Source organism: Erithacus rubecula (assembly GCF_903797595.1).
Source record: "Erithacus rubecula genome assembly, chromosome: 3".
In the NCBI taxonomy this organism is placed as follows: Eukaryota; Metazoa; Chordata; class Aves; order Passeriformes; family Muscicapidae; genus Erithacus; species Erithacus rubecula.
This window is the reverse complement of record NC_136689.1, coordinates 99932561-99959964: the sequence shown is the minus strand read 5'-3', so window position 1 is coordinate 99959964 and position 27404 is coordinate 99932561.

Here is a 27404-nt window from a genome sequence, read left to right as displayed (position 1 = left end):
ATTTTTAGCTTTGCCACATGCTGGTCAAGTCTAAAAAGATGAAGATCAGATGGAGGCTCTTCTCATTCCCTTGTGGCATCAGTTATTGCTTCAAGAAGGCATTCTGACTGTGGTTGTGAGGGTAGAATCCAATAATTTTGGTTGGAAAAAACCTCTGAGCTCATTGAGTTCAACCTCTGACTGATCACCACCTTGTCAACTAGACCATGACGTTAGGTCCCATGTCCAATTGCTTCTTGAACAGCTCCAGGGATGGTGACTCCACCACTTCCCTGAGCAGTTTATTCTGATGTGGAACTACCTTTTCTGTGAAGAAATTCCTTCTGATGTCAAACCTGAATTTCCCCTGGCACAGCTTGTGGCCATGTCCTCTCACTCTGTGAAGGGTTTCCTGGGAGAAGGGGCTGACCCAGCTGGCCATGCCCTCCTCTCAGGTGGTTGTACAGAGAGATGAGGTCCCCCCTGAGCCTCCTTGTCTCCAGACTAAACACCCCCAGCTCCCTCAGACACTTCTTGTTGGACTTGTGCTTCAGACCCTTAACCAGCTTCATTGCCCTTCTCTGGACTTCCTCCGGCACCCTGATGTTTTTAAATTTTGTACAATATGGGCAAAATAAGTTTTGGTGGCTTCCACACCTAACCTGATTAATGGTAGAGCCAGCCAGCCTAAAACCTCTGCTTTCTCTTCCTTCTCTGAGTACCCCAAAGCAGGCATTTGCCTAGAAAATTTAATTGCAAATATTTTTACTCTCCTAATGTTTTGAATGTCTTTTGTTGAAAAGATTTACTACCCACCACAGCCATTGTAGGTCTATCAGTCGTATTTTACTGGACAGCACTGAAGATACTGTTGTCCTAGGTAGATTAATTTTGTGGGTTGCCTCATTTTATGTTACCTAATTACTTGCTATGAAAACCACAGCAGTAAATTTCTTCCCCAAACCTAATGGCTAACATGAAGAAATTAATAGGGCATGGAGTGGAGTGGTTCTTCCCAAAGAGTGACTCCTAAATGGCAGGTGTCCTCAAAGGAAAAGGTAATCAGGCATCAGCTCACCTTGGACATCCACACTGACTATTAACTGGTCAATTAAAGATGGATGATAAGGCAATGTACATATTGATTTATGATTTAGAAGCAAAACAAGTACTTTGTTGAAGGTACTATTCTTGTGATCTTTAGGCTATCAAGCACAATTCCCAAAACCTGTGACTTTCAACCTCTATCAGGAAATAAATTGAGAGGCTTCTCAGCAGGGTCTCTCTTTTGAAAAGTATAAGGTAGAAAATTTGAGTATGCTATCCTTCCCCTGCACAAAAAAGACCTTTGTGTATTATTAGAAACAAGCAAGCTGCTGTGACTTTCAGATATCAGAATGTATTTCAGGGATATCAAAAGCAATGTTAAGAATAAGCATAAAGAGAGAGGAGGGAAATCAGTTCAAACCAACAAACCCATGAAATGAATGGGTTTAAATAGAACCATGAAATGAGTGAAAAAAAACCTCACCAGACTGGAAACCTCACTAGAATGAAAATACTTTTTAAGATATTGAGAGTCTTGGGAGAATGACAGAGTGCAGATTAGTTTCTAAACATCCACAGCAAGGACTTTTGATGTCTTAATTAAGGAGGGCTTTAATAACTTATGATACCATATTTTGAATTTGAGAATATAATGCTAAAATGAAGTGCAATGCAATAGCAGTATTTTTGTTTCTTTGGCAGAGAAGTGGGGAAACAAAGAAAGCTTTGTAAGAACTTTCTGTGAATGAGAAAACTAGTAATCATATAGAAAATTGCCTCCAACTTAAGATTTTAAATGAGATATTTTTAGATAAGAATATTTTACATCTACATTAGTTTCAGGCAGCACAAGCAGCACAAAGCAATCAGAGCTATCTGAATACTACCATGACTAGTTTGTAGGAAACCATCCTTCTGTGCTGTGTGAGATGGGATTACTCCTTTCTTACAAGAGGTAGAAGTGGAAGATACTTCTTTTCTGCTGTACATCAAAGAGCTCACAACAGTCAACTGAGAGCCAAATTGAGACAATTTTCCTAGTGTTGATATCTATTCAAACATTGTTGAAGACAAAATACTTCTATAAGCAATGTTTTTCATAAATGAAAAAATAATTTAATCCCATACAGCATGAGGCATGATGGGGAAAAAGAAAATATTATTTCCATTTTGCAGGTAGAAAATTTGAGTATTGATGCAAGCAGTAGCATGAGCTGGACTTCTATATATTCTGGTTTTAGGTTTTAGCAGTAGGGTTATAATTGCATCTACCTTGGTCTGTTTCAGCCACTAAATTATTTTTAAAACAAAGGCCTTCACACAAAGCACCAGTGTCCTGGAGAGAAGTCCTAAAAGCATTCAGCAAAGCTTTCTGGTGTGACAGCTCAGCTCCTTCCCTCTCCTTAAATGGGTGCATTTAAAAGAGTGATAGATTTGTCCAGATTTAATGTTGTGCTGTGATCTTGCCATTTGTACAGAAAAGGGAGTGAGGAGATAGTAGTTGTCTGCCTTCTTATTAAGCCTATTCCAGGATGAGAGAAATTGAGCATAAAATGTGTAATAAGGCAGATGGAAAGACATCCAAAGCTTTTGAGATGGAATTGTTCATTCTTTTCTGCAGTTTGTGCTTAGTTTTTTATTTATTTTATATTATGAGAAGGGAATCAACTATTTGGTTTTTACCCATTTTTCATGATGTTTTCTTGTGAATCCCAACAAATCAAGTCATAAGCACTGCACAGTTGTCAAGAAATCCCAATATTCAAGATTAAATCCACATTGTTACAACATGCTAAATTATTTTCCACTTTGTGTCTGGAAGATACACTGATATCTCACAGGGTGTTTTTTGAGGAAAGCTTTTAACAGGAACTTATGACAGAGTGAACTCCAGAAAGACTGATAATTAAGACTTACATCAATAAATCTGTCAGTCAGATATGGGAAAGGAACTATTTTAAGGCACAATAAAGAGCTAAAAATGTCAGTGAAGGTAGTGTACAGAGATATTTCAGGCTTATTTTTCCTCTCATTGAAGTCAACAGGCATTTTATGGTGAAGGTAGCAACAAAGTAAGATAATATCTTATCAGAATATGGAAAATATTTTTTCTATTTTCCATCTGTGATCAATAAAGTATCCAAAACTGGAATGTGTATAACAGTTAAGTCTAATTAAGCATCATCTTTCATGGAAAATCTCTAGTTAAAGACAAATGAAAGATAGCACAGGAAGCAGCTACTTCATGATAAGTTTAAAATGTATGAGAAAATATTCCAGTGTATTTTAGTCTCAAGTAGAACAAGGTTTTCAGGTAGTGATACAAATCTACAGTTGTTCACAAAACAGGGTCGTTGTATGGATGACCATTCTAAAAGTTTTGGAGCAATTTAAGAAGAGAGATCATCTCACCTCTCTTGAGATCCCAGACATTTGCATAACTAAATATTCAGTCAGTAAATGGAATTTCACTTCTCCAGAGAAGTCCTTTCTTGTTAAAGCATATTATATATACACACACATACATATTTCCTCTTGTTACAGCAATTATGGAAAATCATGCACACTGCTTTCAAACATTTGCTATTAATGCATAGGGAAAAAGATGTGTATTAAGAACAAGTGACTGTATTCTGCATTGTCTATGGCAGTTTCTGCCAGGTATTTGTTATATCAGTGCTCATTCCCTAAAAAGCAAAGAGGACAGTTTATTCAACATGATTGAATGAACTCTCCTTACAGAGTTTTTTCTTCATCAGAAAGCTGGCAGCTGTTGAACAGCACTGCCCTGTTCCCCATAAACTGTACTCTGGCAACACCCTTTCCAATGCCAGTTCATTCACTCCTGCTATTGCTTACATCCAAACAGCTGAAGCACAAAAAACCCCAGACACATATGTGCAGGAAGAGGCAAGTTTTATAATTACTGTAAGAAGAAATCTTCCTGTAAGAGGAAATGCACTTCTTCCATTCCAGTGTTCTAGCTACCAGCTATTCAGAATTTTTTGTTTTCTAATAATCAGCAAACTAATCTGTCTTCAGCTGAGCTAGCACGCCTTGGAAATCTGCAAGTGCCTGTAAAGTGCTGTGCAGCTCAGCATATTTTAGAAAGTTGTTTGGAGGCCACAATAAAGTATATCTGACACCACTCTGGTATAAATCATTCCTGCACAACAGAGCTCCAACACCCAAAGCTTTGATATGACCTGGTAACATTTCATTCCTAGAAGCTTATAAATAAAAAGCAAAATGCCCAATTCACTCCTTTTTTTTTAGTACTCATTAGATTTTAGTTTAGTATTAAAATGCCATTGAGAAGATAGAAGACAGCAAGTCACCTTGAATAAATCACTGTGCATGCACAATGCAGCATCTCTGAACACAGGAGCTCCTGGCAGAAGAAGAACTAGCAAACTGCACAGTGACCAGAACCATGGTGTGACAGAAAAGAATATCACAACCAGATTCCTCAACTTGCAAAAAGTGCCACAGCACAGCTTAGTCAGAACTTGGGTGATGAGTTTCAGCTGGGGGAAGACCCTTGGCTATAGAATTTTGCTGTTCAGTGACACAAAGAAACTCTTGTGAAGATAAAATTGGCTATTGCAGGGGGAATGTGAAGGCAAGAAAAAGTGCCGTTTTGAACCTGATCATAAAGGAATCACATCATGTAATATCTAATAACTAAATGTGCTGCTGTGATCAAGAGGATGCAAAAGCAGCAGGATGACCAGATATCAACAAAGGGAATAGAATATTTTAGGCACAGGTAAAATCCCAAAGGACATTACTACCAGTAGAATTACAGGGAGCTGTACTGATTTCTTCTCAATGCTGCCTCCATTTACTTAACAGTGCTGCTCTTTAAGCTACTTTTAAACTTAAGTCTGTCACTGACACATTGTTTCTCAATGGTTAACAAGAATTAAAGTTGGTAATATATGCTTTTGTCTTTCAAAAGAATAATACCTATATTTTTAAAGAAGGAATTTTTATATGAAAAATGCTATTGTTTTAATTATATCCTGTTTCCTTTCCTACCATAAATACAGTGGAAAACAGACCTGGGAAAGAAAGGAGGGAAAGAAAAGTGAGATATATCCAGTCTGACCTGTTACTTCATCTATACTGAATTTCTTTTAGTCTCTGGAGCAGATTCCTGAGGAAGAGTCCTATTTCTTCAATGTTAAACACTCTTTTGAAGGAAGGACTTGTTCTCCCAAAGTAGCTAAGTATACCTATACAAACATAAAGATTGCTTTGGTATTGACTTTCATGTGTATTTAAATGGTTACATTTGCATGTCTACAATAGAGTAAAGTAAATTCTAGAGATTGCTAAATACAATTATAAACACCTGTGTGACAGATGAGCATGGTGCTATTCCATCCTGATAATGTAATACTTTGTTTTTTCCTTGCAGTCTAGTCATCATCCAGTATTCCTTAATGGAAAGTGGCAGACTATAGGAACAAAGAACTTGTGGTCTTTAAACTGCTCATGGGCTGTTCTAAATTGCCTGCATGACTTTGAACCCAAGACCACCAACCATATTTCCACTTATCCTGACCGAATCAAGTTGTGTCCATTGGAAGCAAAAGAGTTTTATTCAGGGAAGAAATTAATACAGGTTAAGATCAAAAGAACTGGTAAGGTGGCCTCCTATATATATATATCTCACAATATTTTAATTTCCTGTGCAAGGTCTGATCATTTGATTTACTTTTTAAAAAGATCAACCTAGCCTGAAATGTGCTCAGAAAAAAAAGATGAGTCTTCTCCTTTTCCATGAAAACAAACATATATAACAGCATCAAATAAACCAGCTTTGAATAGTTACATCCCAGTATCAGACTGGGCTTATAGAGGAGTTAGCCAAAGGCCAATTACAAGCTGATCTAGCTAAAGCCAGTGTATTCTGGACCTAGGACAATCTGGATTTAGGCCAAGAACTGGGATGGAAAGAGCTTTACTGGATGATGAATTATCTCCTGCTGTCAGCAGACAGTAGAAAGACATACATTCTCCTCCTTCTGGAATTACACGCCAAGTGATAAGATAACAAGTGCTACTTGAAGGTGCATGAATCCTGAGAAATACATTCTCAATTGCTTGTGCCGTGTGCCTGCTTATTTTTTAACATTTCTGTGACCATATTATGGACTATATATTGCAAATTTCATCCCTTTGCATCCCATATAATCAAAACAACTCTCTGCATTTAAAGGGTCTACCCCAATTTAGTAGTTGGCTTTAATGAAAACAGATTGTTTAATATTCGTATTATTGGAATGCCTAACAACTGTGCTCAGGGTGATCAGTTCTCCAGTGCCCAAGTGCTTTTGCAAATATAGAACAAAATAGTGTCTTTCAGAGAGCTAATAAAATGAGAGCAAGACTGTGGATGGAAGATAAGGAAAATAGGGAGAGGGTAAGTGATGACAATCAACATGACTCCACTGAGGGCACATTGTGCCCTACAAATGTAGTGACCTTCTGTGATGGGTTACAGGCTTGGTTGATAAGTGAAGAGCAACAGATGTCATCTACCTGGACTTCTGCAAAGTATCTGACACTGTCCCACAACACATCCTTGTCTCTAAACTGGACAGCTGTGTATTTGACAGATGGATCTCTTGCTGGATAAGGAACCAGCTGGATGGTTGCCCTCAAAGAGTTGTTGTCAAGAGCTCCATGTCTAAGAGGAAATCAGTGACAATTTACATTCCTCAGAGATGTCCACCACTGTTAAATATCTTTGTCAATGATTCTATGATTCTAGAAGAATCCCACTAGGGAAAAGTAGGGAATGCAAGGAAAGAGTGTAGTTGAAGGTAACGAAAACTTAGCTCTGCAATTAGCTGTACACCAAAGAGGGAGGACTGCAGGCTTAAAGCCAACTTACTCATTCAGCTAATACAAGCATCTTTTCATTTCAGACACATTAATATTATCATTGAGAATTTGTTAACTGGGTTCAGGGCATCCATTCCAGCTTCTAAATATAGTTGGAAGCATCCAGATATCGCTTGCAAAATGCATTTACCAAATTAACTTTATGGAAAGATATCAAAAATTTTTGCATCTCAGAATTTTCTCTGGGTTGAAGAAGTGTTTAATCTGAGTAAGGGACTGGGTAAAAGTTCAACCAGCTGATTGCTCTGAAAATTTTTCATAAGCTATGTATCTTAAAAGGTTGCAGCAAGAGTCACAGATAACTATGCTTTATAAAACATCTAAGCTCAAGAACAAGGCCAATTAGTTTTAGAAGTTGAGGACATGCTAACAGTGCAATAACATTAATCAGAACTAATGTTTGCATATGTTCTTACAGCCATGACATTAATTAAGTGTAAAGAGAACAGAAACTGGTATATATGGCCCAATTTAGGCTTCTCTGGAACAGCTTTCCCACAGGGGTGAGGTTTTCCAACATATATGAGAGGGAGTTCTGCATCTTCAAATGTTTCAATTATAAGTAATGAGTGTGATGCTGAGGGTAAAAGCTGTACACAGTGGTATGGCCAAGAGCAGGACTGTTTGGCAGGTGGTGGTAAGACAGGCAGAAAATCTGTGTAGGATTTGAAAAGTGACCTTACTGAGGAGCTTTCTGCATACCCTCTGTAAAATGGGTATCACACATTTTTCTGTATGATAAGGAACATTTTCTTTACACACTGATAAAGGAGTATTTTCTTTATACACTTAAGCACATACAGAATCTCACTCCTGGCTGGTAGAGGCAGAATACAGCCCATCAAGTCTCATGACTTGTCCGGGAGTTGGAAGCTGAGCCCAGTGCTCAGCACATTCCAGATGTAGGTTCTTAGTGCAGTGGCAGCTAGGGTAAGGTGAGGGTAAGGTGGAATATGCACATAAACATATAGAATTGGGGTTTTGGCCTCTGTCCTGGAGCATACACTCTCAATTTAGTACTTGCAGTTTTAAGTATTGCCCTCTTTGTACCACTGTTCAAAATGCAGTTCATCAACTTGCCATTCCCTAGCTGCCTTCACTGCAGCTTTGCTAGCTCTGTTTTCTCTTAGACAAGAATACATTCCCCTGTATCCAGTGGCAGTGTTAGAAGAAGGGAATTAATGCCTTTTCAAGTGCTAAATCTTAAACTTTTATCACTGTTAAAACGAGTTTTCCAGACATTATTAACTCATATAGTGAAAAAATAGGTGAAATAAAATGAAAGCAAAAAGTTACTAAATACTTTTAAGTAGTGTTCGACACACACATACTTAATAAAATAAAAAGACAGTCTTCACTGCATATTTAGCCAATGGCTAGCCCATAAGTGAAATTTCTTGGTGCTTAGCTAACTTGACATTAAATTTAATTTGTCTCCCCACCTAAGCAACTTACCCAAAAAGCTTAATATGTACTGCTGAGCCTCCAGAATCTCCTGTGACAAGGCTTGCAGTACAGAACATCTCGTTCCAAAGGTACTCAGCAAGTGACTGGGAGCTGCCACCTCCATGGAGGCAAGGTGCCAGTTTGACCTAACATGAGGCTGTTCTCTCCAGGGAGCTGTCAGAAGGTGCTAAATTGGCCAGAGAGGAATGATTGCTGATCTTTTTACTGGCAACAACTGATCTGCTGCCATATCAAGGTTTGTTCTTCCAAGCCCATGTGAACACCAGGGTCAAGAAAAGCTGTATCTGGTCTTTCCAGGAGTAAGTGGATACTGAAGAGGAGAAAATTAGTTTTGGCTTTGAAATTTAGTAAAATATCTCCATTCCCTTAGACTATAATAGTTTTCTAAACCCTCAGTGTTAAAGTACTGAATTCTACAGCATTAAAGCAATATAAAGCTCTAAATTCTATACAGGCACATGAAGTCTCTCACCAAAACCCATATCTTTCTCTGGAAAAGAACACTTTGATATCAAATTCAAAACTCCTGACCTATTTAGCTGTTTTATAAAGAATTTGTGTCCTCAGAAAAGGTAAAGTTATTACTCATATCAATTCTTCCAGTTGCCTTCTTCAACTTCAGGCTCTGTTTTAATCTTTTCCTTTTTTATTTCATACAGCTAGTTGTCACCCCAATCTCATTCTCACTCAAACCCTGGGTCATTCATTCCACTGCTTGTTCTGGAACAACAAAGACAGAAAATAATTATAAGTGATTGAGATGCAGATTATGATGCCTGAATTTGTGTATATCAAAGCTATTATATATAAAAAAAATTAAAAAAAAAGACAAAAGTTGCAATTGAAATTAGGAAAGGGAGATACAGAGAGAAACAATATAATGAATATGGTTCTCCACAGATTTATTTTTTCCTTTGCATGAAAGGCATTATTCCTGACACCAGTGAACCTGGAAATTTTTTTTTAATCTGCCAGGGGCATGGAGAACAAAAGTGTGTCCAATTATAAAATTATTTGCAAATCATCCTGTCTGATATTTCTGTAATTCCTTCTTCTACTGAACAAAGCATGCAAAGTCATTCTAATGGTCTTTGCAATGTGTGAAAATAAACAGGCAAGAGTTATTGAATAATTCATTTAAGTGGTATTTGATAAACACAGGGGAAGAGCTTATGTTAAAAATGTGTTTTAGAAGCAAAGCCTTATGACTGGCTTGTATTTTGATAAATTCACATTGTTAATGTCAAAGAAGTGTTTTCCTTGAAAGGTTTTTGCCATTCAGCTGGTAGGATGTACCCTAGCACAAAGTGTTTGAAGGCAAAGGTAGTAGATACATGCAAATAAAAGCAAGGACAGTTGGGGAGAATTTAGAACAGTCATCAGACCTCATTTATGTAATTTATGTAATTTATGTAATTTATTTAAAATAAGTGGGTGATGTATATTCACCAGGTACAGGAAACCAGTACATTAAAGCCAACAGTTTGAGTTATTCAGAGGCTAATAGTGTTCTCTGATTCTGTAAACAACCACAAAAAGTCCTGTAATTTCCTTTGGTTAGTTTTTTGTGTACTTTGGGGTTTTTTTCTTGTCTGTTTTTTGTTTGTTTGTTCTTTTTTTTTTTTTTTTTTTTTTTTTTTTTTTTTTTTTTTTTTTTTTATCAAGCAGAGGAAGTATTTTATGATTTGGCAGAAAAGATTCTACTCACTTTATCACTTAAACATAAAGATAGCATTGTAAAACATCATTAGCATTCTTGTTAAACTTGACAAAAAAACCAAAGAAGCAACCTATAACCAAACAGCAAAGTAAATCAGAACCTTGTTGCTCTGCAGGGGAAAACTCGAATGTCCTTTGTGCTCTGCATTTCCACTAATCAAACTCAAAGTTACCGTTCTCAGTTTCACTGTTACAATATTCAGCGGTGACTAGATGGGAAAAATGAACTCTGCAGTGAAAGAAAAAAAACTTTAACTGCATGCTATTTACTAAAAGCATATTGAAAACAGAAATAAAGATAGCAAGCGATGAGAGAGCATGGGGAACCTGTAGAATTGATCCTTGGTAATATAACTGTCCAGCACACTTCAGTGTTTCCTGTTACTTCTTCTACAGATGAACACATTTTAGAAGTTGTTACAGATCATGTGAGGATGTCCTCCACAGTGTTTATTTCCCAGTAGGGTTGCTAATAGTTAATTCAAAAAAATTAAAATTTACATGGCAATAAAAACTAAACTGGAAAATAAATATGCAGTTAATAAGAACTATTACACTGAACATTTATTAGGCTGTATGTGTCCTAAATCAGAATTTCTTTATTAACATAGCTCAACCTGATAGAACATATTTGAATTATGTTTAGCTTTACATAGACTTTTGGGGAATTAGAACAATAAAAGTAGATTTGAAGGAATGTAAGTGAAAGAGAATTTGTTATCTAATAAATTAAAAGCAATGGAAAAACTGCTTAGAGAGAATGTCTAGTGTGAAAGGAATGCAATCATGCTATAACCATTGTCTACTGGTGACTGAAATGGCACCAACATTTGGTAACTGACCTGAGCTGACTCTTTTTAGGGCAAGAAAAGAGAGATGGAATTTTCTGGCACATTGAAGTTATTTAAATGCCAACATACATGCACATTCACTCACTTTGCCTGGCCATAATTTAAAATGTTATCTCCACCCACTAAAAAAAAAAAAAAAAAAAAAAAAAAAAGGAGCAAAATTGACCTCTTCTTATGCTGTTCTTGGTTTCCAGGGTATACAGTGCCTTCACCTGATTTCTTCACATACACACACTTTATGGTATTCTGTGTACAACATTTCTGCCTGTAGGAGAACTAATGGTGACTCTTTCACCACCAGCAGATGATCTTGCAAGTGCAGATTTCTCCAGTCTACTGGCTGTGAACTTAGGTAGTTTCAAGATGTATAGATTTAACTATAGCATAAAATATGAGACCAATTAGGATGTGAATTAGGGACAGCAACATGTTCAGGGTTAAGTATTCTGAGAAAAAAAAATTCAATTTTTAAACATTATCTTACTGTGAGTACAATGAATCCATCTACTAATCTTGGGCCTGGATGGCTTGCCTAGTCATCAAAAATATTTTTTTCAGGTGATCTTTACAAAGTCCGAGAACACTGAAGAGCTGTGATCTGAAAAAGATGAAAATGGATGCACTTCATGGCAAGGAATAAAAAAGAAGCATTTTCTGGCACATTGTAGTTATTCAAAGTAGATTTTGACATGGATAGCATTTGAAATGGCTGTGCATTTATAGAAATGTTGAATATACAACAACAGCTAATACCTTAAAGCACATCTTCCTTTCTATTCCTGTAACATCACCTGTATCACATCTGGGTTGAAAATTCCTGAATTTTTATTTTTTCCAGGTGATAAGAAAATTTAAAGGAGAGAACTTTCACTATTTACTGTTTTCAATAGACATTGGCATTCAAAACTCTATAATGAATAAAAAAAGAAAAAAAATCAGTTTGGAGTCATTGTAATAACAATGACAATAATGATGATAATAATAATTTGGTCAAATTTTCATCAGAATCCTGCTAAGGCATCATTTCATGATGTAAATGGAACAGGGGTAGTTCCATACTGAGCTGGCCTTATTCCTAGAGTGGTGTGTCCACTGGGACCACAGACACAGAGAGCTTTGAAGCAAATTATTCCCCTCAAATGGAAAAATGCTCTGGCCTCTTCTGCCTCCATGGAAAAGAAGATATTGTAGGCATAAAAACGAGGACTTTTATGGAAGGGGAAGCATGCCAGTAACCTCGTGGGATAGCTGTGATATGTCAGCTTTAAAGTCCTTAGGTGGTGGTGGTAAAATGAATTGCTTTTACCTTCTGGTGTAAACATTTGTATGCAAAGTCTGCTTTCTAGGTCTTCTTATAGGAGTTAAGTGAATCAAAATGCTTGGGGCAAATCCAAGTTAAGCACTTAAGTGCTGTGGAAGCTTTAGAGATAACCTTACACTGTTTATGATACTAAAAAATACAGAGTTTTCTGCAGAGTTTCTAGATCTGATACTCAGATACAGGATTAAAGCTGCCTCTAACTACAAACTGTAAAAGTAATGGGAGAATGATATCCTATATAATATTTCTTTTCCTATTTAAATTTTTTCCCTCATCAATGATGCATTTCTTTACTGATGTTATCCTAATTAGTTCCTATGGAATCTGTTAATGGGTGGCTTAGCCTGTAATGCTCTCACACTAGTTCATGTTGCCAGTTCCTTTTTGCTTCAGTAGAAGCTGAGACTTTTTCTACCTTTAACTGATTGCAAAATACACAGTTCTGCCTAATTTGAGCTTTTTTGGCTAGCTTATAACTACAAACAGATTTTTAAATGGTATTATTTATTCATAAGTATTAACTCATAAACAGTATTTGAAATTCTTCAGTATGCTTACATACAGTAATATTAACAGTAAGATTAATTGTACTTCGGTTCCATGGGATTTTTCAACGGTTGACCTTTGCAATATGAGCCAATTAGGCAAGATAGAGTGTTGCTCTGCTCTTCTGAAAGAGGTGAAATTAATAAGTATCTTGTTATAACTTTCTGAAAAAGGTGGAAAGCTGAAAAATATGTGTTTGAAGTCCTCCCATTTGATCTCTGTGGACAAGAGATTTCCACATGGTTAAGTTACATACAGATTCCAAAATCTAATCTCAAAGTTTTTGTTTTCTCTGTTAGCTCTTTGCTAGGAAGAAGCCCATCACAAACTTTGAAGATTAAGTTCTAGGTTGTTTCTGAGTTCAATAATATCTGTTGTAATTTTTAGGTTTTGAGCCATTTGAAATGGAACTTCTGTGAGCCCTTATAGTTTCTTATGTATCAGGGAGACAAATTTTAGGTTTTAAAGCTTTGTCATGTACCACAACATGATCAACATTTTGGAATTTCCATGTAGATAAGTTTGACTGTATGGACACAGAACTGATGTGTTAGCTGTTACTTTCCAGAATTAGTCAGAGGAGAAAACTGGTTGACTTACAACTTTTTATAATAATATGCACAAAATGTTTTTTTTCAACAAGTATTTTTAATTGTTTGCAGCTAGCTGAAGCAAAGGCAAACAACACAGTAACACACACAAGCTGGAAACTAATCACTACAGAATTTTCATTTTAAATAAATTAATTGAAATCAATCAATTTTCTTTACTTCATTTACCATTTCATAAAAAGAGAAGAAATTTAATAAATGAAGATATAATAAATTAATTAGAATAGAAAAAAATCAAGACTTCAAGTCTAAAACAATTTTTTGCACATTGGTTTGTATTTATATAAAGAATACTTCCATTCTAAAATAGACTAGTTTAAAGGAGTCAGATTTAGAATTAATCTAAACCAATAACCCATTCACAAAACAATACGGATAAAAAACAAGATAACCTAACTGGGTTTTTCCCCTCATTTATCCTTTATAACTGAGGCAGAGGAATTTTATTTCAAACATATAGACTGATTTGGTAATTTCATTTAATTTTCACTAACCAGTTTTCTCTGAGGCCGAGAAGAATTTCTGTCCATACACAGACATGAAACACCTCTCAGTAAAATTTTTATCAAAACGCCCCACAGAAGTTGAAAAACACTGATGAATCATTCCTCTTAAGAATCAGAATTCAACTAGTGTGCTATATTTATCAGAAAGGAAATTTAATTTTCTTTTTAAAGAGGAATTTTTCAATTCACATTTCACTTTTTTTTTTTTTTTCCCCCTAGCACTCCCTCCATTTTTTTATTTTGGTTGGGTGATTCAGCTCTCTAGCAGTGAAGATGACAACTCTCAATATTCTTAAAGGCAGCTCACAGAATGTAGGTAAGGTTTTCCAAATTTGATTCACAAAAGTTCCACTGTTTGTATTCATTAACTAATGCTCAGAGCTGAAGTTAAGCACACCTTCCAGAAAAGATTTTCATGTTGATTTTTAAACTACTGTTTGTACAGAGTTTATCTCAGGCCTTGGTTACAAGCCCCAGTAATTAACACCTCTCTCTTTAAATTGGCACATTAGTTTGATCTCAGTGTTAGGGCAAAAAAATTGGTATAATTATGTTTAGGTTTATTTCCAGAGATTTGGTATTATTACTTCTTGTTTTCTAAATAGAGTTATCTTTTATCTGATTTGAAATATTTCAAGATTGCTAAAAGTATTTCTTTATCCTCTCTTTGATAAATTGATTGAGATCCTTTCATCTCTACCTGTGAGGTATAGTTTCCATCTCTTTAATGGTGACTGGGCTCTTCTCCAACCTTGGTTAGTTTCTCAAGATCCTTCTTGAAATATGGACACTCAAACTGCAAAACATGTTCCAGTAATGTTCACATCAGTACCACAACACTTACATCCTGAAGGACAAAATCAGGCTCCCTACTGAAATTACAATTAGCTATCACCATAATCATAATACCTTGTTTGGAGTCATTGCTCCCTGGGGTGGAGTCTCCTGTCATAGATGATTGCCTGCATCTTTGCTTCAGATGCAAAAACCATCTGTCCCCTACTGATGCACCTAGTGGTTTAGCTATGAAACAAATTACCCATATTACTTTGTATGTGATCTCTGTCCTTCATGATTTCCCCCTTCTTCTCTAAAGATTTTATGTGTTTTCTTTCATGTAATTGACAAACACAATAAATGGCATAGCCCAGAACTTGAATTAGAGATAAGATTCTAAGCAGTTGAGGAAGTTGATTCTTTTCCATCTTGTATTTCAATTGTTACTTGCCAACAAACTGTGTTGAGAAATAGAAACCTGCTTCACCTTTTCTACTTCCACAGTTCCTCAGTTGGACTGTAAACTGGTAAAACTAGATTTAAATTGAATCAGTGTGTATTGTGTAATTTCTCTTTTGACTTAAAGTTTTTTGTCCTACTTGGTGGTACTGTTCCACACCTTACTATAAGTTCATCATTATTTAACTATTAACACCTCTTAAAATGATAGAGCTTCTATTTTAAAAGGCAACCATAAATACCATGTCAAAAGTAGTAATAGTAGTAATAGTAGCAATATAGAAACCCTATTTTAAAACATCATATGATTGCAAACACACGTGATTATATTACTCACTTAAAAAAATAATTAAAGCTATTTGTGGATTTAAAACTAAGCATGTACTTAATTACTCACCAGTTTCCCTTTTAAAATATTGCACTGTTCTGATTCCTTCCCTAAAAATACCATAGAAACCTTATTCTGACAGAGCTCTGGCTGGTAGCCATGAGATGTGCCCAGGTTAGAGAGCCCCTGCAGAAAGTCACATATCCTTTGAACACTCCTTTCTCAAACTGCAGATTCTCTTTCTCCAGCTTCTGCTGCCTCAGATGACATTTGGTGCTGCTGGCTCTGGTGAAGGCAGCTGCAGCAGCAGGGGCAAGACTGCCTGCCTGCCTGAAATCTGTACCGTGATTTAATTTTTCTCTTTACTGTGAGATGGACACACATTTGTCTTGTATTGTCTGAATTGTTAGAGTGTGTCTTTTCATAGAGAATTTTTTCTGAATTTTGCAGTAGATAAAATAGTGAAAAATAGAGGGAGGTAATTTAGAGAGGTTTTCTGAAGAGAATCCACATAAATGGGGCTAAAAGCCATATTTCAAGCATCCACCTTCTGTGGAAAGTATCCTGCCCAGTCCTCTTCTTAAGCTGGCTTAACAAAACTGGCAGCTGATTTAAGTCAGTATAACCTCTGGAATGGGACAGGTGAGTTCTAGTGACAAGCAATATTTTCCAGAGGCTTTATTTGGGAACTGCAGATAATCCTATTGCCAATGGTCCTTCAAACACAGTGAAGTTTCCCTTGCTATTTTCAGTTTTGAATATAAGCAATCTCCATATACTTTGAATCTCTGATATTAGTGTTGTGAATTTTTCAGTCAGGATTTTGGTTCTGGCCATTGCAATTTTAAGCTAGATTCTGAAAACCTCACACTTCTTACAATTTTAAATATTTTTTTCCATTCATGTCAGACCACTTTTCGTGATCTAAGGATCATTCCAAAACATTTCCACTGGTTTTCAGAAGGAACCTGAAATCCAAGTTCCCGTTTGGGATCTTTTTCTGTGGGAAGCAAAACCTTGGAGCACCATTATTGATAATCCCGTGGAAATGGATAGGAACTGCACAGGTTCTCCAACTGCTATTGGAAAATAATTTCATGTTTTTTGTAGCTGACCAGAGACAATTGCAAATTCCTTTCAATTACATGAGTGGAGGTAGAATTTTCTTCTCTTTAGTATGCCAATACTGTCAAGTATTACTGAAATATCTAATCCTACAGCTCACTCAAATTCCACACAAGTGCCTTATCCGAATTGCTATGGCTGTTATCTTAAAGAGCATTGTCTGAATACTGTAAATGACAAACTTTGTTTATTGAGCAATAATTCCTTTTCTGTCTTGAATGCTTTTCTAATGGAAAAATTTACTATAGTAGGAGCTTTTACTCAAGAGTGAAATTTAAGGCATTATTGAATTTTCTGGAGCAAAATATCTACAGAAGAGTTGACTGTTATCATTTTGTTAGAGATGAAAGATGTACCTAGCAATGTGTATTCTTTCTGTTTTCCAGCAAAGGAAATGTGCTTTCATTCATCTGCAATTTTCTTTCTATTATCCTAGACACTTCTGCTAAATATTAGGGTCAGAGAGAGAATTAGAGTTCACCCATAGAATGGCTTTGAAGCTTGGAAAGGCCATGCCTTAATCTCTGCAGTGATCCATTCCTCTCCATATTCCTAGTAATACTCGTTTATTTACAAGGCACAATATCCTTTCTTCTTGTTAAATGTAATATTGCAGAGTTTTGGCTAAGATTAGATGCTCTGAATGACACAACAAATTAGTGGACAAAACTGTCAGTCGGCGAAGTTAAACCATGTTGTATTGTTTGAGAAACTAATCTTATCTTCACAGTAAAGAGGTGTTTTAATTGTTAAAAAACAGGCCAAGCAAATATGGGAAATGGAAACCTGCCAACACATTTGTCTTGGCAGGTACATTTTAGAACAGGTGACATGATATATTAAAAGGCCACAGTACTAAGATTAATCAGATAATTTTAAAAAGGGATAACTTTGTTAGATTAAAAATTGATATAATACATACATTAAAAATAATTAGACATAGTAAATATGTAATATATTGGCCAGCTTTGTAATGCCTTTTAAAATACATTTGGGGGTTGGAACTAAGTGATGTTTAAGGCTTCTTTGAAGACAAATCATTCTATTATGTTATGCTTGGGTTTTGTGGGTTTTTCTGTGTTGGTTGTTTTTTTTAATATTGAATAAAAAATAAAAAAAAAAGTGTCTTCTCTGCATAATCCAAGTCACATCATTAAAAAAGAGCAAGAATATCTCCCCTGTACAGTAAATCCTGTAATCATTAACATTTCTGGTGACTCATGCTGTGTATTTTCTAAAGAGGAAAAGAGCTGGGAGGCAAGGACAGAAACAGAAATGCTACCACTTAAAGCTCTATTGCTTCCATTAATTTTCATGCAGGATTTTTGTTGTTCACTGCACCTTAGGCAAAACATTTCCCCCAAAAATCCAACACCCTTTCTCTTTCTTTTCAGTTTAGGAAAGCCTGGGCTGGGTGGTGGTAAATATTTGTAAACTGTAAGGTAAGAAATCCTGGTGTAACTCATCAAATGCCAAAATCCTCGTGCCACAAGGTTCACCTAGATAAGGTCAGCTTATAACAAAATTATATGAAAATTTCCTGTCACTTTATCCCAAGTACTTCAGAAGTGAATCCCAAGTTAGTGGATGTTGAGAACCCCAGTAAAGAATAGACAATACTCACTTAAATGAGCAAGAGGTGAGAGATGATAATGACAGAATGACAATTTGTGCATTCTTTTATGTAGAATGAAAGGATTTCAAGTCCTGTGAAAGAAAAGTGCAAATGCTAAGGGCATGCAAAGTGAGTTTAGAGGTATTTGATTGAACAAATGTCAGTGATCTCTTGGAATTTAGGGCCATGTGTCAACAGGTGAAAATATGAGTAGTTTTAGAAAAGGATCCATAGATTAAATTATACAATCTAGGTTGATGCAAAGAGTGCAAGACACAACAAGAGAAGAAACAGATGTAGAAGTGAAGAAGGTTCACAGCCAGAAGGAGCTTGTGCTAAAAGTACTAACAAATAAATTAGAGGCTTGGAAATAAGTATTTTCTCAGTAATACCTTTTCTAATCAAACTATTCTTGAATTTTTTTTTTTTTTTTTTTTTTTTGTATTTTGCCACAGTCAGTGAAGCCCTCTGTGTTAAGACCCTCATTATCAAAGTGTTTTACACTTTGACCCAAAAAACTGCATCACTTATGTACTTTACATGCCCTTCTTTTAAAGCTGATGCCTGACTGGATAACCTAAAAACATAAAATTGGTTTAAGACAAGGTTGGTTTTGGTATCATTTAGCTGAATACAAGTACTAGGTGCAGATTGATAGAGTAGAAATTCAAGCCCATCAAATCAATTCTCTCGTGTCCTTGAAAGCCTAAAAACTTTACAACAGAAGGTGAGTGGGGAGTGCAGAAAAGTCTTGACCCAAATAAAATACTGACCTGCTGATTACAATAAATATAATTTTGGTTGGAAAAAAAAAGACAAAAAATCATTTATATTTTGTTAAATGCATGTGGATAATTGACAATAGCATCTATAAAATACTGAAGTAATGAAAATCTAAGAATAACATTTCATAAAGAGCCTCTTGATTAGGAAAGGCAAGGACAAGAAGACCTTCAATTCAGCATATGGAAAGAAAGGTGTTAACATGCTTAATTAGTTAATTTCAGCAGATTTCATTCTGAGTCATTCTAATTAAAATGGTGAAAGATGAGTCTTTTGGAAAAGCTACATGGCTACTGAGTTGGGGAGGTTTAAGTTGGGTATCAGGAAAAGGTTCTACATACAGAGAGTGGCTGGAACAGGAACAGGAACTGGTCACAGCACCAGCCTGACAGAGCTTAAGAAGTGTTTGGACAACGCTCTTAGGCACATGGTGTGACTCTTGGGGTGTCCTGTGCAGATCCAGGAATGAACTGGATGATTCTCATAGGTCCCTTCCAACTCAGCATATTCTATGATTCTACTTGACAACAAATAATTCTTTTGAAAGTATGCATAAGGAAATACTTTGATTTCTGTTCATCGTGAGTGATCACAGTAAAATGACTCTGTTCAACAACGTTTGAAAGTCATATTCCAAAGTGAGGCTTAAAGAAGCCTCTAATTTTACAGTGCAAACCTGCACTGAAAATATTAGACAACTACAGTATGGAAAATCCTAATATTTGCCAGACCAAAAAAAGCTTGATTGATGCAATAAAAGTAGTGTGCAACATAAAGAATTATAAAATTTCTGATACTAGATTTTAATGAAAAAATTACTGCAATATGCCATAAAATCTAGGCAAGGTTGCAAAGTATGGTATTGTAGCTTGCCAGATATAACAGTACTTATGATCATATTCACTTTGAGACATGTTTAAGCAGCAAGTTTTTTAGAAAAACTTATTACAAAAACCTTATTTCTGGACATGAAGAAATACTACTTGATAGAGAGTTGCCATTTACCTGATTTGGCCAAACATTATAATTGGCTTTTTGCCTGTGCTTTTCTTTTGAATTTTTTTTTCAGCATTCTTGCCATCTTATTGAGGTTAGAAATTCTGCAGAGTAACCTCACTGCTATCATACTTTGTTTCTGAACAAGAGTGATTTAATTTTATTTCCAGGTGTCTTTAATACTCCTTGTGTGTGTGTGTGTGTGTTTGGTTACTTTAGTCTTAGACAGTGAAATAATGTATTTGTTCTTTTGAAGATGTCAGTCCTGTGACACATCTTACCTCTCTGTGTTGCATGACCCAAATTCTTCATAATACTCTGTTTTCATGAGAGTGTGTTAAGCTTTCTATTAAAAAAAAAAATCGGGTCTTCAACACACTTGATCATGTTAATGTGGAAACTAAAACAGATGGAAAAAAGTTTAATGCACATGAAATACATTTCAATCATCTTTGTTAGGAATTATGAATTAAATGTGGCAAATTTTTTCAACTTCTGTAGATAAGGAAAAACACAGTTCTTTGTTGGCTTCTGTATCTTGAGAGGCTCTTCTACTAAAGACTACATATATTTGTGTGAGCTATTAAATGGCAGAGAAACACTTCACATTCAGCTAAGCTTTTTCTCAAGACAGCAGCTTTGTGTTGCCACCCAATAAATTTCACACTTTGCTATTCCTTGCTTCCACTCTTTAAGAGTAATCCTAAAGATGAATGCAAAACGAGTTCAAAATGGATTGGAGTATGCTAACAGCTCATAACTTTTTTTCACTGAAGAGACGCTTTCTTCCAGAAATACTTATGAGTAAAATAGATCCCTAAAATAATCATCCTTCCAAAAGGCTCTCCTTGCCAATTTGCTTAGAGGGAATGATGTATGAAAAAGGGATATTAAACACTAAGTTTTTTTAGAAGTCTGTTAAAGCCAACAAAGGTTGTTGAAGCCTTACCTTCAGAACAATTTTACCTCTGTACTTCAGAAGTGCAATTTCTTATTTCAAAAATTTAATATAAACAAATCAGTGACTGGGTGATGGTGGAGCTTTAGCACCTATAAATGATGATACAAGTGGTGGCTCTTCCCTTTCAAAAGAGATGTGACAGTCATTAAAAACAAACTTTTGTGCTATTCATCATGGGGACAATTTTCCTGTGTTTAAAAATTTGCAACCAAATTCCAGAAAGGTGTGAGAGGAGGTTGTCTTACCTAAAGTGTGAACTTGACTCATCATGGATGGCAGAACTAAGTATAATCAAAGCAATTTGAGTGTCTGCTAAGGTGTTAGACTATAAATTTAATTATGGTAGGTGCTAATCCTCAGGGATAACAAAGGCATCTATTTTACTGATTTTTCTTTCAAGTAGCAGGTTGTCAGCTGGTGATCACTGTGGGAACTTTGCAGGGTATTAATCACAAGTAAGCTGCTAGTTCAGCTCTTGGACTGGTGCAAGTCTTCTGTGCTATCTCCCCTTAGATTAATGGGTGAAATCCACATTTTGTTCCAACCTCAAAGCAGTCATGGACCCAGAAGAATGAAGAAAGCTCTGAGAGGTCTCTTTGCAGAGGCAGGAAAAGTCCAAGCATGGCAAGGGTTTGTGAGCTGCTTGGTGTGCTCCTGAGCTGCAGTCTGAAGTAGGAATACTGCTTTGCTTCACTCCACAGCCCCAAAGTACCCAGGGATTTTCTTACAGAGAAATTAATTTGGGTCCATAATTACTTGTATTATTTTCATTAAATGATAGCTGTTCTTCCAACAGTCCAAATACTTTATGTTTAATGGCTCTGTGATGGTTTTGGTTACAATTTTCTAAAAAATATTTTTCTTAGTATCAAAATTTTAAAAACAGATGAAATACATGAGTACAGTGATTTGTGTGGCCTTGAAAACTCATTTTTAAGCAAATCATGAAAACCACCATTTCAAGTTTCATATTTGGGAGAGTAAATCTTCATTTTTGAATACCTGAATGGGGCCAGCACACATTACAGGCTTCTGGAAGGGCACAGTGCAAGCTCTTTTGCTTGGTTGGGTTTCTTGCCATAGAAATGCTAATGGATTTACTCTGGTTCACAGAAAGTCAGAAAAGAAGGCTCCAATCATCCTTGGCTGGAAAGACATTTTGTTTTAACCTGGTGGATGATATTTTAGCCTTAATTATGTTTGCCATTTCTGGGGGAGGGGAAAAATGACAATCCTTAGGAAACCATCATCATTGTATGTGACTGTTCCCACTTCACCTCAAATAAAAGCTCTTTCTGCCAAGATTTCTCAAACATTATAGTATACACAGTAAAAGGAAAAGAATAGCTAATACCCTACTAAAACATCCTGTTGTCCACACAGGTTGTTTTTCCCCTGGAAAGCAGATGGAAGAGACCAGGAGACACGTGTGACATCTTACTGTGTAACTTAATGCTCTGCTGGCAGCCACTTGGGTGCTGTGGTGATAAGGGTGGCAAAAGAGCCTATATAGGAGAGATTAGCCAGGGATTTGGGAGAAAGAAAGCCAAGTGGCAATCAAACTGGCTGAAGAAAATAGAGGGAGCACAGAGAGGATTGTACAAGAAGCTGCTCGGGTATATATTTATCTCCTTTAACTATTTCCCATGAGTCAGACAGCACTGGTAGCTGCAAATTCAAACACCATCAGAAGCCTTGGATATCAGCTTGGCCTGGTGATCCAATAACAGTAGTTATCTGTCATTGTTCAAGAGCACCTGGAAGCTGCTTTTGTATCGTTAAAACATTTTATGCTATAATAGAAAAGCAAAACTCTATCTAGTATTTGAAATTGCTGGGTCAGAATTTTTATGACAACCTCTGAGGTACAATAGTTCTTTCCTCCTCTCCCACCAGCTCCTTACTTGCTTTTCTCTTTTATTTTTTCCTTTTCTGTTTTTGACCCTAAAAAATCAGGAGTCTTGGTTGAACTCTGCAGGACATTTTCTTCAACAATACATAAACACCGAAAAAGAGATTTGTTGCCACCTGGCTGTGCACAGCATTTTTTTTAATATGATAAAGTCAAGTAATTGCCCTTTGGCTTCTATTTAATTACATGAAAAAGTTAGTACTAAATGCTGCACCTTTGGAACACCAAATTAGGATATCCCTGTTTATAGCCTGCATATTTTCTCTGGATATTTTCTGTTAGATAAAAGTTTAAAAAAAAGAAAAGAAAAGAAAAGAAAAATGAAAAGCAGGAGTTGTTTGTTGTTTTTTTTTTTTAAGAAAAGTAATTTGTAATAAAACAATATATTGACAACTTGGTCTAAAACCTTGGTCTAAAATCTGGCTGATTTTACATCAGCTTGTAAGCAATGGTTTGTTCATATTTTTCTACATTTTTTAATCTTTATTTGATTTATAGGAGACTAATTTTAATCCAGCTGCAAATGCAACCCATTGCCTTTATTGACACTGAGCATACCTAAAAAACAAATGTACTTTTTATCATCTTATGTTTCAGGCTGCAACCTGGGATTGCTTTTGCCAAAAGCAGTCAGAGAACCAAGATATTATTGGTCTATTGTACCTTTAATTTCAAATAAATATCTAGATATGCATAAAATTTTATGCAAGACAAAAACTTTTGATTAATAATTTAGCACAGAAGTCTATTCAATCAAAAACTAAAAAAATAAATAACTTAAATATTCTATGGAGATGACACTGTTCATAGATGTCTGATGAAACTTAGGAATCTAAGTCAGCAGACAATTCCAAACTCTCACTTGTCAGTAATTGTGCTATAATGAACACTGCAACATCTTCCTTCTAGAGTTGACATAAGTGGAAGAGAAGATGTCAGAGCATATTAAACTTCTATAACTACAGATATGAGGCTGTCAGAATCTCAAAAACTATCTCCCTAAAAAACTCCATAAACTGAAAATGTTTGTACTCCATCTCTGGCAGTGTTCAAGGCCAGGTTGAGTGGGGTTCTGGACAAACTGCTTTAATGGAAGGTGTCCCTGTCCATGGCCTGAGGGGTTGGATCTAGACAATATTCAAGGTTCCTTCCAGCACTATGTTTCTATGAAATGCTAACTTAGATGTTGAATGAGCTCCTCACCTTAAAAAAACAAAAGAAGGACACTCAAAGTCTTATTTTAAAGCAGAAAAATAAATACAAGGTCTTCATAAAGTTAAGAGGGCCTTTGAGAGGTTATTTAGTTTCTCCTCAGTCCCTGAGAAAGTATTAACCACGTTCACTTCTCTCATTACCTTCTCTCACAAACCTGCTGTGCTGAGACTCTTCAGGCTTACTCCACAGTCTCTTTCATTGCTTCACTTCACAAGTGAAAATTTTTCCTCACATTTACCATAGATCTTTCTTACTGCAGCTTAAAACTATTACATCTGGTCTCTACCCTTTTTAGACATGAATAATAGATTATTCCCTTTTCTTCGCAGCAGCTTTTTCATGTTGAAAGCCTGTTGTTACATTGCCCTCAGATACTTCTGCTTACTAAAACAGCTAGAAAAACCCAAACAGCTTTTCTCATAAATAATAGTTTCTATATCTCTAGTGAAAGGATTTTTGTTTTTCTTAGTGCATTTTAACTGGTCTACATCTTCCTGAGATGGTTCTTGAAACAGCAAATGGGGTTAGGTCTTACCAGTGAGAAATATTATATATATTATTATTATATTATGATATATATATAATTATTATTATTCTTATATTATGATACATATATAATGTTTATATATATATATGTATACACAAATACAATGTGTGCATGTGTGTATATATATATTTAAAACTTAATATCATTATAATATAATAACAAATTATAAAATTTCTAAATATAAGTGTTGGTAAATACAATGCTTTTTGTTTCTTTCCCTACATCAGTAATAAAACTACTGAACATAAAAAGACCCCACCTGTGAAATATATCTGCTGAATTTGACTAGATGCTTCTTTCCAGTTTGACTGGATGCAGCTTTCCAGGTGAGGTCTCTCAAGAGAGAAGTTGATGGGGAGAGTCCCGTCCCTTGATCTGCTGGTCTACTTTTGAGAATATTATAAGAGACAATGTTAAGAGCCTTACTAGAGCTAAGATACAGAACAAAACACGTGGTTAGAATGGAAAGAAGGAATTCAGGTTTGTTTGGTCTAACTAGTTAACATAAATCCACTTGACTGCTACTAATTTTTTTCTTATCTTGTAGATGTTTAAAAATATTTGATACTAATATTCAAGTTGTTTTTCTTGAGATGTCTGAACTACAATTAATAGATTCTCTACTTAAAATAAAAAAAAATGATCGTTTCTTCAGTATATAGGTATGTAGTTAATAATCTATATCATGTCTACTTTACACCTTAATAGTTCTGAAGGTGGTTGGGATAAAATTAATCAGGCCCAACTCATGTGACAATAGCTGTCTTGTCATACTAACTTATAAACCATATTTTTAGGTGTTCTAGGCTGAGTTCTACCCACCATGCTTTTGTGACAGTCATAGCTTGCAAGTGGTTCTTGTCAACAGAAAACAGTTTTTAAAATTTGGCATAGCACCTTGATGAAACACATTTGTAGGATAAAGCATCTAGCTGATTTAAGTGGGTTTGTAGTTGCAAGATTTACCTTCAAAATGATCCTGTCTGGATATGCAATCTAGGCACAGCATAGGCCCACTGACCCTCACACCTATTTTGCTCCTGATGTAGCTACTGAGAGTGAACACAGGTCATTCAGGCTGTAGTGCAAGTAAATCAAGCCTGCCAGAAACTCTAGGTACCTGCTCTGACTACGTTGGTTAAAGGTTCTGCTGCTACATTTTCTCTGCTAATTATTATCCTTGTTAGTAAAACTAAACTTTTAGTAGGTATGTGTGCCAATGCTACCATAACTCAGCTGATTTTATATGTATCTATATCTATATAATCTCTTCTGAACCTCAGTCAAATATCAATATCAATACTGATATATCAATATATCAGTCAAATATCAATAAAATAGCAGCAGCAATGGGGGAAGAATCAATAGATTTCTGTTTATACTATTTTGTTGGCTACAGATAATTATTTCCTGTAATTTCTTGTTTATGCATCTATGTGATAAATTAATTTGTGGCAGTGTTTTATTCTTTAATCAAAAAGATTATATTCAAGTTGTCCCTTGCCTTAATTATCTATCAGACTTCTCATATAGCTAAGTTTATTTATTTAGTCATTGTATTTTAATTTACTGATTGCATAAAAATGTAAATGCTTAGGACATAAATTCAATTCACTTTAGTAGATATATAGACCAGAAGGATGTATAATCATATATATACTGCCAATGTGTATATTATAATTTTAATGTATTATTCAAATGCACAAAAGCAAAATACATGAAAACAAGCAAGTTAAATATGGTCTAATATGTAAATAACTATAATCCGTCACTAAATATTAGTTAAGTAAAAATTAAGAATACAAGATATTAGTCTCCTTTACTGTTTTTTTTTTATTATTCTCTAAAAGTTCATTTTGTGAAGAAAATTTTGGAAGACCTGTGTAGTCCACTGGCTAAGTCTCAGGCACAGCTCAACATACAGAGGGAACATAAAATGCTGTGAAATGCTGAAGCTGAGGAGAAGGTGGGCGGGACAGGGATGACAGAATTGGAAACATAGTACAGGTTCAGTTTAATATCATTTGAAATTAGTGCTGGAGCATTCAACTAGAATAAAGTTTTCAGAAGCCATTAATGTACCCCAGCAACAGACAACAGTCACCTTGAGAAGCCACAGGAAGCAAAACCTTCTCTATTTTTGCTTTAGTGTTTGGAGTGACCAGGACTTCCACTGTCAGATCAGGAAAAGGAAAGGGAAAAGAAAATGAATTATTTCAATAAGTGTTAGCATTTTATGAAACGCTCTACAAAGGTAGTTTAAAGCTGGAACAAAATATTTTCCTTTCTCCAGTCCCGCACCCCCCAAATTATCCATTTCCCCCCTGAAGAGAACTCAGAATTCAGTGAACTTGGAAAATGCTCATGGAGGTGTTCATCTGATTTCTTCATTTTGTATCCATGGCAAAGCAATCTTCCTGATTGCCAAGAGACCTTTTTTGTTCAGTTGAACTGGGAGATGGGTCAGAGAAGAGAAGAAGAAAAGGACGTTTCAGGGAAGATGAAAACCACACAAGGAAGAAATAATAATGCAGGTCAAGTTAGGGTCTAGAGTTTGTTGGAAGATGAACATTTGGTTTTATTTCAAGGTTACTTAACCTTTTTTCTTAACTCCCACTCTTTATCACTTAGCTACTTCAAAAAGTAAAGGCCACTTCAACATGAGAAGATGAACTATTTCTTTTTAAAAATGTCAAAAGTATTTTCAGTGTTCAGCTATTAGA